Here is an 18,397-nt window from a genome sequence, read left to right as displayed (position 1 = left end):
GAGTCGTAGCGAGTGTGCTGAGTATGCATATGTGTGCCATCCTTATGCTACATGTCACTGTAATGAATGAAAACAGCTGAAAACATTTACATACAGTACAAAATGGTAAAATGGCATTGAAACAGTAGTATACAAGTACAAAAAAAATATGATATGTTGATTGAAACAAGAAACTTAGCACATAGCGTTTTACCAATCGGACCAAACTTGTTATGCTCGCGCAAGGTACAATGCTTATTTTTCATATATATGTCATTGAAATTCATTATATTGTTATTCTTATTGTTTATTAGTTCAAATTCAATAAATGTAGAGGTGTTGTTTGTTGTTTCTCCCAAAATTACCTACCATAGAAAACGTGAGCGCCTCACACCTCCATGATAGAGTATGATACCTGGCGCGGGGGACCTCACATGTTCTGACCGGTTGCGGACCACGGTAAGCACTTTCTTTGTGATTTTCTTTTGTTTCTCAACATAAGCGGAAGTTTTAGCCAAAAAATTTTTTTTCCAAAAGTGGTCGGGACTGGGGGGTGTCAGAGGTACGAAAATGGTTGGGACGTGACGGGTTAAAGTTCACTGTCTTCATTTTCCAAATAATTCCACTTAAATGTTTTCCAGCTTCATTTCACTGTTCTCACAAGCACTGGAGCTATACAGACATTACTAATTGCTATTACGCTTAATGCATGACAAACTCTTCACTGTTATTACACTTAATGCTTGACAGCACTTCACTATTATTACACTTAATGCTTGACACACTTCACTGTTATTACAAGTACCAATATAGGCTACAAACTGACATGGCACTACACTCAGACTGAACTGAAAACTTGAACTAATCTCTCCTCCAACCTTATACAACCTTTCTTGCTTCAACATACTAGAATGTGCTGGTCTTGTACCTGCCCCTAGCAACAACAGTTACCAGTTCGGAGATAACCAAAACATGCAAGAGTTTTCTTACATTTCAGAACACTGTAAATTATTTACCATACAAACTTAATTTCAATTACATAATTTAACCCACGGCGTCCCCTCGACGTGAATTAATGTCCACACGTTTTGTCACTGCCAATCCCGTTGACGTTCATAAACGTGAATCAATTGCATGGTCCCTAATTTGCATAATTTTCAATTTTCGCGAGTGATTTTTGGTACGTATATACGGGACACCTTCCTCTACAAGATGCCAGGCAGGGACAATGCCTTACCCAGCATGACCTCCCCCCCCCCAGCATGCCATTGTTTCAGCAGTTCACCTGTTACCAGTGACCTGGCCAGTAAAGCCATGTCATGCCATGGTACGAAATTCAGGGCCAGAGTGATTCCCCAATCGATGACAATGTGGAGGACAAACTTTACATAGCATTAGAGGAAGAAAAAGTCAGAAATGATGATCAGGCAATATTGCCAAAAAAGGTCAGGTATGTTGATGTGTTTCATGAGTGAAACAATGCTTATATTGCCTATACTACTATGTGAAAACCAATATTCTCTCGTACTACATATAAATTCGTACCAAATAAATAAATAAATACCATTTATGAGCGGTGTGGAATGGTTACACTCCCAAAGAATTCGTTTTCTTTGGAGCCAGCCTGATAGAAACATAATAAGGTGAGGAGGTACTGCTACCTGTTTCGGGTATTTTAAACCTCAGGTGAGCGATTTCTCTATGATTTTTCGATGTTTCTCACCAAAAGCGGAGGTTTGAGCCAAAAAATTTTTTTCCAAAAATGGTTGGGACTGGGGGGAGTCAGTGGTGGAAAAGTGGTTGGGATGGGGCAGGTTAACCCACCCCGTCCCGACCACTTTTCAACCACTGACTCCCCCCAATCCCGACTATTTTTGGATAAAAATTTTTTGGGCTCAAACCTTTGTTTTTGGTGAGAAACAATGGCCAATCACAAAAAAAGTGGTCACCGGGGGCTATAAGTGGCCTAGACAGGTATACCTCCGTTACACCTGGTACCATGTTCTATGGAGGTGCTCTGCAGCTCTCATGTTTTCTATGGTATTATTAGTCTGGGAAACCATTCACAATAGGTAGATATTTATTCATTACAAACAAAAAAAATGTAGTAAAAGAGTAAACTTGTTTTTATACAAAAATAGAGGTGAAATAAGCACTGTTCCATCGGGCTGACCTAGCAAAATTGCCCAAACTGTTCACCGATTATTCACTAACATTGTTGTTTCATCATACATTTCATTTATTCAACTTACATAATACTTCTTCATTAACATTATACCCTTTTCCACTTTAGGAAACTGTTTTCACATATTTACAGGCCTTACGATAATATTTAGCATAATGTTAGCGCATATTTACGTAGTGAGTGAACTCGCTGTGACTGTTGTTTCAACTTGCATTCTCTTTTTTCAACCTACATAATACTTTCCAATAACATTATACCCTTTTCCACTTTAGAGAACTGTTTTCACAAATATACAGGCCTTACAATAATATTTAGTGTAATATTAGCCCATAATTACATAGAGGGTGAAGTCGCTATGACTATTGTTTCAACTTACACTCTATGTTTCACCTTATAATACTTCTCCATTTACATTACACATGTTTCCACTTTTTATAATTGCTATCACATATTTACAGACCTTACCATTCTACTGAGCGTCATATTATCGCATATTTACACAGTGAGTGAGCTCACAATATCACTTGTTTCAACTTACACTATTTTTCAACTTATAATTTTCCACTAACATTACACCCGTTTCAACTTTATATAATTCTTATCACATACTTACAGGCCTTACCATTATACTGAGGGTCATATTATCGCATACTGTATGTACAGGCCTTACATCTACAGTGAGCATCATATTATCACTATCACACAGTATCAGTAGTGTAGGTAGTTGTGATATTCCTTGAAACATGGCTCAAGGCACAACGCTACTTTGCAGTCTACACACTCGTATTTTGTGTCTTTTCTCTGAGTGGCTGGTCTTACTGTTGAGTGCTTGCATACATGGCAGCAGTGCTGGGGTCTAGAGCAGTTTGGCTGAGGAGGGATGCTGGTCGGGTAGTGGCGTCCTGCAAGGCGCAGGGGAGTCTGGGCGGTAGTGGGGGTGTGGGTGCGGTGTGGGGCCCTGTCCTGTGCGCACTTGGTGATAATTTCACGAGACAGCTCCCTCACAAACCCCTCAAAGGTCTCAGAGATTCCCGTTGTCATGGCGTGGAGGTAATGTGTGTTGTTCACGAGACAGCTCCCTCACAAACCCCTCAAAGGTCTCAGAGATTCCCGTTGTCATGGCGTGGAGGTAATGTGTGTTGAGGACCATGATGTCAAGCAAGTGGAAGAAGAGCTTTTTGTACCACTTCATCTTGGTCCTGGCACAGCCCACACTGGAAATCATGGAGTCTGACTGATCCACTTGTCTCATGTTGAGATTGTAGTCCAGTACCGACTCCGGTTTCCAGACGTGGCGCCTCGTCTCGCTGCAGTGATCCACAGAGTCTGTGCGGTGCATCGGGGGCTGTGTACAGTTGACAGGAGGCAAACGTCCCTATTGTGGTTCCATAGGGTGGCAAGGATGTTATTTGCCTGGAAGAAAACCACCTCGTTCTTGTCAAGTTTCCTCCCTACCTTGACTGTATAGCGACGGTTTCTCTTTACTGTACCAAAGGCTCCGATGTCGTGTTGGTGGAGGAACCGAATGAGAAGAGGGCTAGTGTACCAGTTGTCCAGGTACAGCACATGACCACAATGAAGGTACTCCTATATCATTGTCTTCACCACGGCCCCTGAGAGTCCAATACTACGATCTTCTGTTATGTCTGTCTGTGTGCCGGTGTACAAGACTATGTCTTGCACATAACCAGTCTTATAGTCACTCATAACAAAGATCTTGAACCTGAAACAGTGTCTCTTGCTGGGTATGTACTGGGAAAAGGAAATATTACCTCTCCATAACATAAGACTCTCGTCTATGACGAGGTCTCTGTAAGGATAAAATGACGAGCTGAACACTTCCCATAGGTGATAAAAAAAAAGCCTAATTCTCCTAATTTTATCTGCGTTATTAGCATTAGCAGGGTCGTCTGCATCATAAAAGTGGAGGCGGCTGAGAATTTGCTGGAATCGATTACAACCCATTACCTTACCAAAGAAAGGTGTGATGGTCATTGGGTCCGTGGTCCAGTATGCAGGAATTTGATTTTTTCGTACAACACCCATCAAGAGAACCAGGGCCAAAAATATTAACATCTCACCTAGGGTTACAAGATAGTCATATTGCTGGGAGTGCCTGCTCATTGTACCTTGATGCTCACTTTCACGGAGCTGGCTGCTTGCAAATAAATTTGTTTGGTCCACTATGTGTCCCACAAACTCCTCCCCAAAGAACAGGTGGAAGAAATCCACCCTGGTGGAGCCCACATGGATACCTGGAGCCATGCAACCAGACCACCACTCCTCAGTGAAAGGGTGAATGATGGGAGTGAAATTACTCCCATCTTCCCAGTTGCATGACACACTACTGTCTCCAGCCTCGTCCCCATCGTCGCCTTCGTCAGGGTGGGTGGGGAGAGTGGTGGGGGAGGTTGGGGAGGTGGAGAGCGGCACCTTTCCTCACTCGCACTTCTCTTCCCTCTCCCTTTTCCTTTCCCCTTTCCCTTCCCTTTTCTTCTTTTCCCCACATCATGGGGCTGTGGGGAGAAAGTGAGGGAATATTGTGGGGTGAAAGATGTGCTAGGAAGCAGTTCCACCTCGCCTCCCTGCTGCCCACGTACACCACGTGCTTGTGCTGCCTCCCTCCCACCACTTTCCCTTTCACCGCTTACTCCCACCATACCACTTTCCCTTTCACCGTTCACTCCCGCCACACCAATTTCCCTTTCACCCCTCACTCCCACCACACCACTTGTGCCTTCCCCAGACAATACAGATGGACCATACCTGATTTGCCTTCTCGCCACACCTTCGAATCCTCGTGGAGAAATTTTCTCCCTCCCCAAACACAAGGTTACATCACATCCTATGCCGCTGTCCTCGTCCTCGTCCTCATCTGACTCTCTGTCTAGGGGCTGGAGAGAGGTCCATGCATGTATGGGATCCAGGCTGGCCTTCCCTCGCCTTATGGTACGTAATGTACCGCACTTTCCTCAGCAAAGGGACCTCCTTATCATTGCTGCTTGTTTCCTCCTCAGGCTGCACATAATCCCTATCCTCCACATCGTCATCTAGTGGAGAATCACTATCACCTGTGAAGGCATCCAGAGCAGATTGAATTTCGTCCTAAGAGAGACCTCTACTTGCCATGTCTGACCTTGGTCACTGCTAAGAGCTGAGTGGCCGAGAAAAGGGTGCACACAGGTCACGCGGGGTTTGGGAGTGGGTCCGCCTGGTGGCAGTTAGGGGAGGCTTGCCTGAGTGTGCATACCAAAAATCACACGCAAAATTTGAAAATTGTGCAAATTATGGACTTTGCAATTGAGGTGCATTTATATACGTCAATGGAAGTGGTAGTGACAAAACGTGTGGACGTATATATACGTCAACGGGATGTGGCCGGTTAACAGTCACATAAATAGAACATTATAAAGAAAAAGAGTACAAAACTTAATGCATAACTTATGAAATAACTACGCTTACTAACAGCAGGCAAACTGGCAACTCTGACTCGTACCGAAACCACTGTAAATATCAGCAAGCAGCGAGAGGTCTCTCAAACACCAAACTGGCAAATCTCGCTTCTTAACACTATCCCCTCCCTAGTTCTTCGTCGTCCCAACCAAACTACACAATATATACAAACATAAACCTTAACCCAAATGAAATATCTAACTATACATACAATAATCCTTCAACTTATCAGGTCTTCTTCTCTGCCATTTCCGATGACGTCCTTGCTCCTCCAAATAGTCCACTTCTCCTGGAAGGTCTTGGTCCTCATCCTGATTCACATCTTCTCTTGGGCAACTGTCACCATCCTCTTGCACGTCAGCTCCATGGTCCTCCTCAACATCCTTGCCTGTGGGAGAGCACGATTCCTCGGAGACGTCCCAGCTATACTGTCCTGGTCCACGGTACTGCCGCAGATGGTTCACGTGTACCACATTTGGGCGAGACTTCCTGGCTCCCCGAATCCAGTATGTTACATCTGATAGGCGGTCCAACACAGTGTATGGCCCATCGCATGGGCTCTGCAGCTTCGGTGACTGTCCCTTCTTTCGCTGAGGACTGTATAACCAAACTTGGTCACCATCCTTGAAGCTCACTTCATCACCTCTTCTGAAAACTTGAGGGCTGCCCGCACTTGATGATGTACCTCAGCTAGCCTTTCCTGAAGGTGTTTTACATAGCCGGTGGTGTCTGTAGGCAGTTCTTCACCAGATGGTCTTTCCATTAACAGGTCAATGGGTAAGCATAACTCTTGGCCCAACATCAGTTTTGCAGGAGTGTAGCCGGTAGACAAATGGGATGCAGACCGATATGCCATCAATAATGTGGGTAATTTCTGGTCCTATTCTGTTTGTCCATCTACACAGGACTTGGCCAGTTCTTGTCCCAGGGTTCAGTTGAATTTCTCCACCATCCCATCTGACTGTGGCCTTAGGGAGGTCGTCCTGGGCTTCTTAATCCCCATAAACTTGCAGCTTTCACAGAACACAGCAGACTCGAAGTTTCTACCCTGGTCTGAATGTAGCTCTTGTGGTAACCCAAAATGACAGAAAAACTGGTCAACCAACACCCAAGTAATAGTTGCAGCCTCTTGATCAGGGATGGCATAGGCTTCTGGCCAATTTATGAAGTGGTCCATGGCAACACATATACACCAGTTTCCTCTTTCAGTGAGTGGCAAAGGTTCAGCAATGTCCACCGCATTTCTTTCCATCAGTGCACCCACTTGGTACAGCTGGAGAGAGGTACAACCACGTTTGCTGGGTCCCCTCTTAGCACAGAACACATTACAGGCTGGACACCACTCTTCAACATCCTGATGCATGCCAATCCAGTAGAACCTGTGTTGCAGCCGGCTTAGAGTTGTCTTCACTCCCAGGTGCCCACTAGAGATCTGGTTATGGAACTCATCCAAGATCTTACTGTAGACCTCATTTTCTACAGAATCACCAGTTGCCAATACTTGCTGAGGCCATCGGGTGTCTTCCACTGATGCTCCAGCGGCCCACTGTTCAAACAAAGAAGATCCCACTGACTCCGGTAGCTCTTGGTTGCAGGGTTTAACCTGGAAGCTTCTTCCCAAGATGGTCACACTGTACTCCACTGCAGCCACTCTAGCACTGGTTGCGAATCTGCATCCTCCATCTACATCCTCTCCTCTACTGACATCTGGCCCAGAATTTCCATTGCAGCATGTCATGGGGTTTTTAAAATAAAATGCAAATATTATGTGATAAATGTTAAATAATACTGAAGAGCAGGGACAATGATTGTCTTACTAAATCAAGCAACGATTACTTTACGCTGGCTTGCTTCGCATGATTCTCTAAGAACGAGAATTTATAAACTTTCTCAACAGTACACAGCAGAGACTAATTACTCAATTGCTGTTTATTAGTACTGTTAGCCTCTGGAGAAAGTTACTTCACCCCTGACAATAAATAACTAATACTAATAATAGTATCAGGTTCTTGCTGATGCTTAACTCCTAGGAGGCACAACGGATTTTAAGCTTAATACACAAGACTGGCCTAAGTACCAGTTATGAATGGCAAGTGTTTATGCAAGCTAGGAGCTATAAGAGAAATAAGCTTAGTTGTGGAGAAATGAAACAAGAGTTTACATTACATTAAGCTCAAGAAAAAGAACTGTTAAATTTATTGATTACAAAATAAATTTAATGTTACATTTCAAAATCAAATTAATGAGATCGCACTCACTCACTCACTCAAGAGCTAAATTCTTACGCCTAGGAAAAACACCTTAACTAAACTCTTAAGTCTAGGAAAATGAAAAGAACTACTGGTCAATGAATGCGGTGTATCACCAACGAAGGGTGGGAGTCTGGAGAACTGTAGTCTAGTGGAGCCTGGGTGCTAGCTGACCTCTCTACTCTCCACTGCTGGAGCACAGAACCTCTCTCCGTCACAACAAACACTGGACTAAGTAACTCGTAGGAAAAAGGGAGCGCTAGGGCCGCATTTTTTTAATGGCTAGAGTGAGCGAAACGCGCCCAAAACAAATCACTCAGCGGAAGCGCTAATGTCTCACACAAAGACGATCGCTTATGACACTGAAAGATTGATTTGAAAGGACTCCCGCCGATGACTGGTTAACTGAACGATAAACTAGGATTCCACTTGAGTTCGCGGTTTCCCACAAAAGCCAATGTCACTAGCCGACTCATGACATTACGCCCCATCAAAATCAAATCTTTTTTCCTTCAGAAAAAAGATTTCAATATGCATACATATAAATCCTAGCTCAGTCACACAAGATTCACACTGTGGTGTGTGTGCTATCCTGCTACAGGAGAAAGTCGCAGTCGCCAGTGAGCGAAAAAACCTTGTATTTACGTTAATAGAAGCAAGCTTGAGGGAAATAACTACAGGACAACGGTGAAAATCCTGTACTCAGGTCAAACTGAGCGAAAAGTCGCTACATTTACACTGACAACTAATTGTTGTGTAGCGTGATGTATGTAATACATGGTGTAGGTGTAACAGTTGTGGTGTAACTGTACCTACGTGTAAAATGACACAGTAAATATTAATAATATGGCGACGACGAAGGCAGAGGAGAAGAGGCGGCAGCGTGCGGCAGACGATCAGCTGGCCCGCACAGCAAAACTGCTACACCCATTGCTGTACGTGCAAAATCAATTGAGGTGGAGCATCAAAAATGTCAATGAGACAAAAATTTTGTTATGTTACAATTACTCTCTTTGCTTAGCAGTCAGTGCTGTGACGTACATTTGAGGTCGCCATTATCCCCCTTAACCTACAGTACTTATATTAATATCGGGGCGCTGAGAATCCTTGTGCAAACTCGAGCTTCCGTAGCCTCGAGTCGCCTCTGCGGAGTTCTCACTTCCCCCTTAACCTACAGTACTTATATTAGTATCGGGGAGCTGAGAATCCTTGTGCAAACTCGGGTTTTCCATAGCCTCGAGTCGCCTCTGCGGAGTTCTCTCTCAAACTTCCCCCTTAACCTACAGTACTTATATTAGTATCGGGGAGCTGAGAATCCTTGTGCAAACTCGGGTCTTCCATAGCCTCGAGTTGCCTCTGCGTAGTTCTCTCTCGAACTTCCCCCTTAACCTACAGTACTTATATTAGTATCAGGGAGCTGAGAATCCTCTCGAACTTCCCCCTTAACATACATTACTTATATTAGTATCGGGGAGCTGAGAATCCTTGTGCAAACTCGAGTCTTCCATAGCCTCGAGTCGCCTGCAGAGTTCTCTCTCGAACTTCCCCCTTAACCTACAGTATTTATATTAGTATCGGGGAGCTGAGAATCCTTGTGCAAACTCGGGTCTTCCATAGCCTCGAGTCGCCTCTGCGGAGTTCTCTCTCGAACTTCCCCCTTAACCTACAGTACTTATATTAATATCGGGGAGCTGAGAATCCTTGTGCAAACTCGGGTCTTCCATAGCCTCGAGTCGCCTCTGCGGAGTTCTCTCTCGAACTTCCCCCTTAACCTACAGTACTTATATTAATATCGGGGAGCTGAGAATCCTTGTGCAAACTCGGGTCTTCCATAGCCTCGAGTCGCCTCTGCGTCTCTCGAACTTCCCCCTTACCCTACAGTACTTATATTAGTATCAGGGAGCTGAGAATCCTTCTCTCGAACTTCCCCCTTAACCTACAGTACTTATATTAGTATCGAGGAGCTGAGAATCCTTGTACAAACTCAGGTCTTCCATAGCCTCGAGTCACCTGCGGAGTTCTCTCTCGAACTTCCCCCTTAACCTACAGTATGTATATTAGTATCGGGGAGCTGAGAATCCTTGTGCAAACTCGGGTCTTCCATAGCCTCGAGTCGCCTCTCGGAGTTCTCTCTCGAACTTCCCCCTTAACCTACGGTACATAATATGTATGTACAGGCCCTGGACATACTGTGTCCTGTGGGGCCAATGGGAGAGACATCAGGTCTGCACCCACTTCACCACTACTCTGTCTCTCAACTGACTCAGAGATTACAGGTGTGGTTACAAACGGCACAGGAAGGACATGTCCCTGATTAGTGGTGTTACTTTGACACACACTGCGGGAACAGACAAAACTATCTATATCTCGTCCCATCCCTGGCCAGAAAAAGTCAGCTTGGATACAGCCCTGGGTCTTCCTTTTGCCCATGTGACCTCCTGAGGCTGAACAATGACCCCACTGTAACACTGCTAGGCGGCACTTGGCGGGAACGACAAACTGCAGTTGAACCTCGCCCTCGGGTGTTTGTGACTCACAGTAGAGCCATCCTTGTTTGCGAAGGAACTTGGCTCGACCTCCCCGTGAATACTTAATCACTCGACCCTTTTGTTTGTTCCGCATGGCAGCAAGTGTCGTGTCAGAATGTTGTTCTTGTACAACAAGTTGACTACATATCAGATCTTGCGGCGATTCAATGATCACTGGGGTGACACAGTCTGGAGCCTCAGCCATGGCTCATGTTACCACAGCTGAAGTCTGAGTAGCGTCATGTTCGGTGCAACAATCCTTGACACTGGAAATGTTTCCTATTATGAGGTCAAATAAAGGTTCTGGCATGACAACTGCAAGTGTCGTACCAGTATAAAATGGAGATGCCACCTGGATACATGCCTCAGGGAACAATCTCACTGATCCATCAATAAGGTTTGCATGGATCTGTCGACCTGTGTACTGCTCAGGCCGAACTAAACTCTGTTTGACAGAGCAACCTGAGGAACCATTATCTCTCAGGACCTTCACAGGAATGTCTCCCACAAACCCTGGCTGAACAAGGAAGGTACTGTCACCTGTGGGAGGGCCTGTGGAGGAAGCAGCTAGGCACTCATGAGGCTGCTGAATTGATGCGGCAAACATTGTGCCTTGTGGATTATATACTTGAGGGGTCATACTCACTGCCTGTGGAGATGGAACATTGGCCATCTGTGGAGGGGGGTTCACTGTCACTGTGGGACTAGAGAACTGTGGGGGAGTACCCATACTGGTAGGGACGTGACCACCGTGCTGCTGCTGAGGAATGAAGGCTGCGTTCGCTTCCTGCCTCTTTTGAGCTGGTGGTGAAAAAGTTTCTCCCGACGGTCGGTTGCGTGGTTGATACTGCTGCTGGTTAGGGTACCTGTTGTACTTCTTCCACTCAGGTTTCTGAGTGTTTTGCCCCTGGTCCTTCCACTGTTTGCTTGGACCTTGGCCATTACTCTGAGAACGGCCTTGGTGCTGGGGTTCAGTCTGAGATGATTTCCCAGATTTATCAGGTTTTCTTTTCCAGGTGTTTTGCTTACGAGTTTGGTACCCGTATGCAGTAAAGAATGCATCAGCCTTTTCTGCCATTTGGCTGGCATCTTTCACCTGGCAGATCTTAAGCTGTGCTATGAGCTCAGCAGGCCACGACCTCTCTAGCTGTGTACGCAGCATAAGGTCAATTATCCCCTCACACGTGGAAGGAGTTTCATCTTTCTCTATCCACTCATTTAAGTAAGCATTGAGACGGTCGAGGAACTGAACAGCTGTCTCCTTGTCTTGGAGACGAGCTCGCATGAACCGAACTTTGGCGTCGTCTACTGTGAGACCATACGCCTTAATGAGTGCAGCTTTCATTATCTCATACGTGAGATTGTCTCCACGAATTCTGTGGAGAATATCGAGGGCAGGGCCCTCAAATAAACTAAGAAATTGGATCCACTTAGCTGCCTCATCTAGTTGATACATGTCTGCCATGTCCTCAAAACGAGCTATGTACGGCTCAATTCCCTCGCTTTCCTTGTATGAAGGAAGCTTGATGCATGGGGTCACCAGGACATGTGTAGGAAGAGTGCTAGTGGAGCTTGGATTAACTGCACCAGATGTGTCTGAAGCCAAGGAATCTCGCTTGAGCTTCAGCACTTCAAGTTCATGTTTTTTGCGTGCTTCTCGCTCAGCACGTTCGTGTTCTCGTTCTCTGTCTCGTTGTTCACGCTCGTATTCGCGTTGTTCTCGCTCTTGTACTAGCTCGAGTTCGCGTTGTTTTTGCCGTGTTCGGGCTGTTCTCGCTCGTATTCGCGCTGTTCTCGCTCGTGTTCGCGTTGAATCTTATGCTCTTCCTGTAAAAATATGGTGGTAGCCATGTCGCTAATTTACTGAGCAAACCAAAACTGAGTACTGACTGCTTCGCAAACGAATGCTAATAACACAAGTAAAGAATACAGACACAAGCTAGTGGTGACCAGTCTTATCTAGTTAACTGGAAAAGAATAAAGCAAAAAAGCAAATAACTGAGAAGACTCAATAATTAACACAATGGGTACGGCGGCTACCCAGGAGCGAATAAAATCGTCTGGTGTTACCAAAAATAAAGTACTAAATAGAGTTAAGTACTCTATGGATTAATAAAACAAAATTCACTTGCTAAACGAACGGTAAACACCAGTAAACTTGTGCCTATATACTTTAATGATAAATACCTAAATATGAACAAGTGAGTATTATCTCGTGAATAGCTTTAGAGCTAGGAGTTAATATCCTGGCGAGGTCGCCAATTGTCACGGGGATTTTAAAATAAACAAAAATGATGGACAGAGTCAAAGAATAGCATATGAATCGATTAGAGAACTGAGTGGTAATGCAGGTGAACGCAAGGAAATACCAGTTAGAGACAGGGAAGGAAATTTATTGACCAAAGATGGAGATATTAAAAATAGATGGAAAGAGCATTTTGAGATAGTTCTTAATAGACCAATACCACCAGAAGAGGATATACCGTCTGCTCAGGAAGATTTAAATATAGAAACAGGAGAGTTGAGGCTTGCAGAAGTGGAGAAAGCAGTAAAACAGTTAAAGAATAATAAGGCACCAGGGGAGGATGGTTTATTTCCGGAAATGTTTAAAGTGGAGGGGGATAGATTAATAATGATCTTGACCAAGCTATTCAATAAGATATGGGTGACGGGGTTACTACCATCAGTTTGGAAGAATGGTGTAATTGTTAAAGTTCCGAAGAAGGGAGACCTGAGTGAATGTGGTAATTGGAGGGGAATCTCTTTGTCACCGATAGCTTTGAAAGTTTTCAGTAGAGTGTTGTTAAATAGGTTGGAGCCGGTGGTTGAGGGTATTCTGAGGGATGAACAGGCTGGTTTTAGAAAGGGACGTGGTTGCAATGATTAAATCTTTATAGTTAGGCATTTGATGCAGCAAGTTAATGAAATGAGAGTACTGTTAAGTCTTTGTTTTGTTGATTTTGAAAAGGCTTTTGATAGTGTTTCGAGAGAGACTATGGGGCAGATCATGAGACATTATGGAATACCAGAGGAGTTTGTGAGAGTCATCATGAACATGCATGAGGACACATTTTGTAAAGTGATGGTTGATGGTTGTCTGAGTGATTCGTTTGAAGTCAAGTCCGGAGTAATTCAAGGTGGTGTTCTATCGCCTTTACTATTTATATTGGTCATTGATTACATTATGAAACACGTTGGAACAGAAACCGGTGCAGGTATACTTTGGGGAGAGAACAGGAAACTTTTGGATTTAGATTATGCAGATGATATAGTTTTGATTTGTGATGTGCCAGAAGAGTTGCAGAGAGTGTTGGACTGTTTGGTGAGTGAAGGTCGCAAGGTGGGTTTGGTTATTAATTGTGGAAAAACTGAAATAATCAATATGAATATGGAAAATGCGCAGGAATGTGTAATTGGAGGTATGGTTATAAAGCAAGTTGATAGGTTTAAATATTTAGGTACTTATTTAGCCAAGGATGGTTCTTTGAACTTTGAATTCGAGGAAAGGTTAAAGAAGGCTAATCAGGCAATGGGAATGCTTAAAAATATTTGGAATAATAACAATTTTTCTGTGCATACAAAAATCAAACTTTATAAGGTAATGGTTAGGGGTATCTTAATTTATGGACACGAGTCTTGGTACAGCACAGTGACTATGGAAAATAAATTCTTGGTGTTTGAAAACAAAGCACTTAGAAGAATATTAGGAGTTAAGTGGTGGGAAAGGATACCAAAAAGTAGAATTAGAGAAATAATGGGAGTGCAGCCAGTCGATCAATATGTTAGGTTCTCACGATGGAAGTGGCTAGGACATGTGTATAGGAGACAGGGAATAGTACGAGGTACACCAGGGTGGGTGGCACTTGGTAGGAGAGGTAGAGGAAGGCCAAAAGAGACGTGGGTGAGGACAGTGAGACGGGAAGCTGGAGATGAGTGTTGGGGAGATCTTGAGGTGTTAGCACAAGATAGGATGTGGTGGTGTGAGTTCATCGAGGCCCTATGCATCCCCGAGGGTGCCACAGGAAATGATTGATTGATTGATTATGTGATAAATGTTAAGTAATACTGAAGAGCAGGGACAATGATTGTCTTACTAAATCAAGCAATGATTACTTTACGCTGGCTTGCTTCGCACGATTCTCTAAGAACGAGAATTTATAAACTTTCTCAACAGTACACAGCAGAGACTAATTACTCAATTGCTGTTTATTAGTACTGTTAGCCTCTGGGGAAAGTTACTTCACCTCTGACAAAAAATAACTAATACTAATAATAGTATCAGGTTCTTGCTGATGCTTAACTCCTAGGAGGCACAACGGATTTTAAGCTTAATACACAAGACTGGCCTAAGTACCAGTTATGAATGGCACGCGTTTATGCAAGCTAGGAGCTATAAGAGAAATAAGCTTAGTTGTGGAGAAATGAAACAAGAGTTTACATTACATTAAGCTCAAGAAAAAGAACTGTTAATTTTATTGATTACAAAATAAATTTAACGTTACATTTCAAAATCAAATTAATGAGATCGCACTCACTCACTCACTCAAGAGCTAAATTCTTATGCCTAGGAAAAATACTTTAACTAAACTCTTAAGTCTAGGAAAACGAAAAGAAATACTGGTCAATGAATGCGGTGTATCACCAACGAAGGGTGGGAGTCTGGAGAACTGTAGTCTAGTGGAGCCTGGGTGCTAGCTGACCTCTCTACTCTCCACTGCTGGAGCACAGAACCTCTCTCCGTCACTAAAACACTGGACTGAGTAACTCGTGGGAATAAGGGAGAGCTAGGGCCGCATTTTTTTAACGGCTAGAGTGAGCGAAACGCGCCCATAACAAATCGCTCAGTGGAAGCGCTAATGTCTCACACAAAGACGATCACTTATGACACTGAAAAATTAATTTGAAAGGACTCCCGCCGATGAGCAGTTAACTGAATGATAAACTGGGATTCCACTTGAGTTCGCGGTTTCCCACAAAAGCCAATGTCACTAGCCGACTCGTGACACAGCACCCCTGAGGCTAGCAGCAAGCTGCACTGTCCTCTTATACTTCTACTGCTCTAGGTTGGCATCTACTTCCTCCTTAAGCTGTTGCTGTTCTTCCTTCATTTCCCCCGTGAAGGCATCTTGCTGTCCTTGCATCCTCAGTTGTAATTCCCTTTGTCCCTCCTCTGATGCCTCTTGAAGTTGTTCACATCGTTCTTTTTGTTCTTCACATTGTGCCTCTAGTTGTTTATATCATTCTTTTTGCTCTTCACGTTGTGCCTGTAGTTGTTCATATCGTTGTTTTGATTCTTCACGTTGTGCCTCTAGTTGTTCACTCTGTGCCTTCAGTTGTACCCATTGTGTCTGTAGTAGTTCTTTGAGTTCTTTCTGTTCTTCACTCAGTACCTGTAGTTGTATACTTCGTGCTTGTAACTGGACACTTTGTGCTTGCAATTGTTCTTTGATTTCGTTCCTGAACTCTTTCTGTTCTTCTCTTTGTGCTTGTATTAGCTTCACAATCGTCACAAGGGAAATTTCCTCCTCCTGCCCAGCTCGAGACCTTGTCGAAGGTTAGCCTCACTGCAGCCCTGAATAATAATCCATACTCCTGACACCAGTGTTATGTCCGTGTCCCACATTGCCACAGGCCCCAACAGCAGTAGTACAGTATAGGAAGGATGTCGTCCAGTGAGTTGGTCTTCCTATGGTCAGCCTTTTGGTGTACAGCACACAAGATCAGCGGAGGCGGAAATAAACTCTGGCTTCTTAAACTTCACTGTATTTTCCAAATAATTCCACATAAATGCTTTTCAGCTTCACTTCACTGTTCTCACAAGCACTGGAGCTATACAAACATTACTAACTGCTATTACACTTAATGCTTGACAACACTGTTATTACTAGTACCAAAAATATAGGCTACAAACTGACACTACACTACACTCAAATTGAACTGAAAATTGACTGAACTTAAACTAATCTCTCCTCCAACCTTATATAACCTTTCATGCTTCTCCAACATTCTAGAATGTGCTGGTCTTGTACCTGCCCCTAGCAACAACACTTACCAATTTGGAGACAACCAAAACATGCAAGAGTTTTCTTACATTACATAACACTGTAAATTATTTACCATACAAACTTAATTTCAATTACATAATTTAACAAACAATCACATAAATAAGACATTATAAAGAAAGAGCACAAATATTAATGCATACTTACGAAATAACTACACTCACTAACAGCAGGCAAATTGGCAATTCTGACTCGTTCTGAAACCACTGTAAATATCGGGAAGCAGCGAGAAGTTTCTCGAACACCCAACTGGCAAATCACTTCTTAACAATATCCAAATGCAGTCAGGGTACTTCTTGACAGCATGGGTCCTCCTGTCCAACTAACCCTAAACACTCTTAAATTGCTCATAATCAATGCAAAGTGAACCTTACGAACCAATGATACGAACAATAATAGAGATATGAACATACAAATGAAACAAGGATAGTTATATGATCCATATATGAAGGCATATGAAAATGATAACCGAATGAACCAACTGCTGAGTCTGGGCAGACCCACATGTTTTCTAATTTGAATAATCCCGCCATCCTGGGTCCGGGCGGACCCACATTCTTTTAAGTTGAAAAATCCCGCTCTTTTTCCACATTAGTGACAGGGTGTGAGTAGTGGGTCCACCTGAACTCAGTTGATGCTCAGAGCTGAAGGTGGCAGGATGCTCTCTTTCCTCCACATGCTAGGTATGCACTGGTAGGTAAAGGTACAGACAGACTCCAGTTGGACCCACAAATTTCGTTTGTGTGACAATTTACTCATGGCACTTCTTAAATATAAGTCATTATTACAGTACCTGTGTACATAATAATTCAGGACATAGAAATGTAGAAACGTATCTCTGTAGATCAGTAAACATGGTTTTTGTATATATTTTTGTATTATATTTTGTATTATTTTGCGGTGGGTCTGAATGGACTCACGTTTCCTTATGCGTAAGTCAAATTGAACAGACCCACGTTTCCTTAGGCGTCAGTCAGATTGAATGTTACAATTCTAGCCAATTGTACATAATACATATGTACTGAATTTGTACGTAGTTAACAGCACACCCACGTGCATGCCCATGGACAGAGGGTGATGAACGGAGAGGGAGAGGTATGGGAGGTGGGGGAGTATGAGGGTAATGACTCACCTGATGTTGGGTTTCCCTGGGGAGATGCTGCCTGCTCAGTCACATCACTTGGGGCCTGTGTGGAAAGTTTCACTCGTGAAGGGCCCGGTTGTGGTGATGTGGCCCTTGAAGTAGTAGGCTGAGGGCAAGACAGTAGCGAGCAGGCTGCAAGAGTGGCAGTGAGACAACTCATCAACATTTATTTACCAGATTACCTCCAACTCCATGCTCACCTGCCAGGTATGCTGAGTCATCAACCTCCACTTTTTCAGTGAACTTGTCACTGTCGAAGGCCCTGCCCTCCTCCTGCAGCAGTTTGAGAGTCTTTTCAGACATCTGAGAGCAGGAAGGGGTTGGAGGGTGAGAGAGTTGACTCTCAACATTATAATTTTTTCTCTTTCCTGAAGAAGTATTTTCAGTGAGAATACGTGAAGACACTGCATCTTCCAAGGCACAACCAATGGCACTGAGCCCTTTTCCCAGTAGTAATGGCAGAACTTTTACGGAGGTCGATGACTCAATCAGCCCCGTGCATGGGGGAGCAGAATCAGATGAGGAAGATGAGGAAGAAATCACTCTACACTCTACCAGTGCTGTGTACAGACTTAGCAGTGCATCAGTAGGGTACCTAGGGTACCTATTTACCCAATGGTTGTCATAGAAAATGGCCTCGGGTTCAAAGGGTGGTGGGAAGATGCTTCCGGCTATACACATCAACCGGCATTCCTCCATGCCCAAAATCATGATAGCGTGTAGGGGTTAACCTTTATATCTGCCATTAGAAGACAATCAAAAACTTGTTGTAGCTTGGCAAAATATCCAGGGACGGA

Source organism: Coenobita brevimanus, chromosome 105 (assembly GCF_032717465.1).
Source record: "Coenobita brevimanus isolate Jiangsu-jjx chromosome 105, ASM3271746v2, whole genome shotgun sequence".
NCBI lineage: Eukaryota > Metazoa > Arthropoda > Malacostraca > Decapoda > Coenobitidae > Coenobita > Coenobita brevimanus.
This window is presented reverse-complemented; position numbering follows the sequence as displayed.